The sequence below is a fragment of the Apium graveolens genome, chromosome 4 (genome assembly GCF_009905375.1).
Source record: "Apium graveolens cultivar Ventura chromosome 4, ASM990537v1, whole genome shotgun sequence".
In the NCBI taxonomy this organism is placed as follows: Eukaryota; Viridiplantae; Streptophyta; class Magnoliopsida; order Apiales; family Apiaceae; genus Apium; species Apium graveolens.
In genome coordinates, this window is record NC_133650.1 from 90,612,547 (window position 1) to 90,615,727 (window position 3,181).

Here is a 3,181-nt window from a genome sequence, read left to right on the forward strand (position 1 = left end):
TTACTTCAAACATGGGATCTTTAGTATATTAAAGATTACTAGGTCAGCATCTAGCACAGTTATCCTCATTGGATTGAATAGTCACAGAAACATCCATATCACTATCAGAGTTTAGAAATTCACATCAGACAACAATCAGCACTTAAGTAATTTTCAATTTAAGCACAGAATACACAAAGATAGTAACATCTGTAAATACTGATCATAAAGTCTGTTGTATTAGAGCATAAACTAAGCAGATTTAGAGAAAGAACCTGAAACCATTCCAAGTTCATTTACCAATCTTGTAAAAGTAGCTTCACACAGTGGTTTTGTGAAGATATATGCTAGTTGTTGATCTGTGGGAACAAAATGCATTTCCACTCTACCTTTATCAACATGTTCCCTTATAAAGTGGTAATGCTGATGTGCTTTGTCATTGAGTACTGAACTGGATTACTTGTCATAGCAATAGCACTTTGATTATCATAGTAAATAGGGATTTTTGAAAATTCTAACCCATAATCCAGTAACTAATTTTTCATCCAAAGAATCTGTGCACAATAGTTTCCTGCAGCAATGTATTCTAATTCTGCAGTTGATGTCGAAATTGACTTCTGTTTCTTGCTAAACCAAGAAACCAATCTGCCTCCAAGAAATTGGCAGCTTCCACTTGTGCTTTTCCTGTCAATTTTTCATCCTGCAAAATCTGCATCTGAGTAACCTATTAGCTTAAAATCTGATTCTCTAGGATACCACAATCCCAGATCAGTTGTACCCTTAAGGTACTTGAAAATTCTTTTCACAGCTGTTAAGTGAGGTTCTCCAGGATCTGCTTGAAATCTTGCACAAAGACAGGTAGCATACATGATATCAGGTCTACTTGCAGTTAGATAGAGTAGAGAGTCAATCATACCTCTGTAATCAGTAATATCTACTAATTTACCAGTATCCTTATCCAACTTAGTTGCAGTGGCCATAGGAGTGGATGCACTTGAACAATCCTGCATTCCAAATTTCTTTAACAAATTTCTGGTGTACTTAGATTAACAAATAAAAATTCCTTCTTACTCAGAAAATAGTTAAGTTCTCCCATCATACTCATTTGATATCTTGACTGCATCAGCTTGGCAAACTTCTTACAAAGTCTGTCATTTGTAAAACCAAAAATGATATCATCAACATATATTTGCACCAAAAGTAAGTCCTTTCCATGGCTGAGGTAGAACAATATTTTGTCAATAGTCCCTCTGTTAAATCCACTTTCCAGAAGAAACTGATCTAATGTCTCATACCATGCTCTTGGAGCTTGCTTAAGGCCATAAAGTGTTTTATCAAGCCTGTAGACATGATTGTGAAATTTGGGATCTACAAAGCCTGGAGGTTGTTCAACATATACCTCTTCTTCCAATTCTCCATTGAGAAAAGCACTTTTCACATCCATTTGAAAGACTTTAAACTTCTTGTGAGCAGCATAAGCCAAAAATATCCTTATGGCTTCCAATCTAGCAACTGGTGCAAATGTTTCATCATAATCAATTCCCTCCTGTTGAGAGTATCCTTTTGCAACCAGCCTTGCTTTGTTCCTTGTAATTATGCCATCACTGTCAGTTTTATTTCTGAACACCCATTTTGTACCAACAACTGATCTATTCCTTGGTCTTGGCACTAGGGTCCAGACTTTATTTTTTTTCAAATTCATTTAACTCTTCTTGCATTCCTTGCACCCCAATCAGCATCTTGAAGAGCTTCTTCCACTTTCTTTGGTTCAGTCTGAGAAAGAAAAGAATGATAAAGACATTCATTTGATGTAGTTGTTCTAGTTCTGAGACCTGCATCAGGATTTCCAATAATTAAGTCAGGTGTATGTGCTTTAGTCCACTTCCTTGCAGATGGAAGGTTTTTTCTAGAACTGGATGCTCCCCCATGATCCATGCTATCTCCATTAACATTTTCTGATGTTCCCCCTGAACTTATGCTCTCTGAGTTGGATCTTCAGTATGCTCCCCCTGCACAGGTGCATTTTTCTTGGGCATAGTCACCACAGTTACAATAACATCAGAGTTTAATCCATCAGATTTTGCAGTATCAGGATTTACAGAATCAGAATTTAAAACTTCATTTTTGAATCTCAGTTGATCATGATCATTGAAATCTTCAACTCCAGTAATCTTCTTATCATCAAAAGAGACATTGATAGATTCCATGACAACCCTTGTTCTTAAATTGTAGACTCTGAAGGCTTTTGTAGGAAGTGGATATCCAATAAAAATTCCTTCATCAGCTTTTAGATCAAATTTGGATGGCTGTTCAGGATGAGTCTTAAGAACAAAACACTTACATCCAAATACATAAAAATACTTCAGATTTGGCTTCTTTTTCTTCACCATCTCATATGGTGTTTTTCCATGCTTGTTAATGAGTATTGCATTCTGAGTAAAACAAGCAGTCTGCACAGCTTCAGCCCAAAAGTAGGTTGGCAACTTTGCTTCATCAAGCATAATTTGTGCAGCTTCAATAAGAGTTCTATTCTTTCTTTCAACAACTCCATTTTGCTGCGGAGTTCCAGGAGCAGAAAATTCCTGCTTTATTCCATGGTCTGTGCATAACTCTTCCATAATCAAATTCTTGAACTCAGTGCCATTATCACTCCTTATGATCTTCACAGAATCTTTGACCAATTTATCCAGTTACTTGACATGATCAATCAAGATAGATGCAGTTTCACTTTTTGTGTGCAAGAAATACACCCATGTGTATCTGGTAAACTCATCCACTATGACCATAGCATATTTCTTCTTTGCAATAGACATGACATTAACTGGACCAAATAGATCAACATGTAGTAGGTGATAAGGCTCAAGAATTGATGATTCATTCTTGCTCTTGAATGAAGATTTTCTTTGTTTTTCTTTTGACATGAATCACAAAGGCCATCAGGAGCAAATACTGATTTTGGCAGTCCTCTCACAAGATCTTTTTTGACTAGTTCATTTATATTGTTAAAATTTAAATGAGAGAGTTTCTTGTGACAATCCCAGCTTTCTTTAATTGATGCTCTACTCAACAGACAGATTGCAGAACCATCAGTACTTGTTGAAAGCTTGGCTTCATAAATCTTACCATGCCTGTATCTTTTCAGAACAACTTTGCCTATAGATTTGCTTACAACTTCACAGTGTTCTTCAAATAAATCCACATG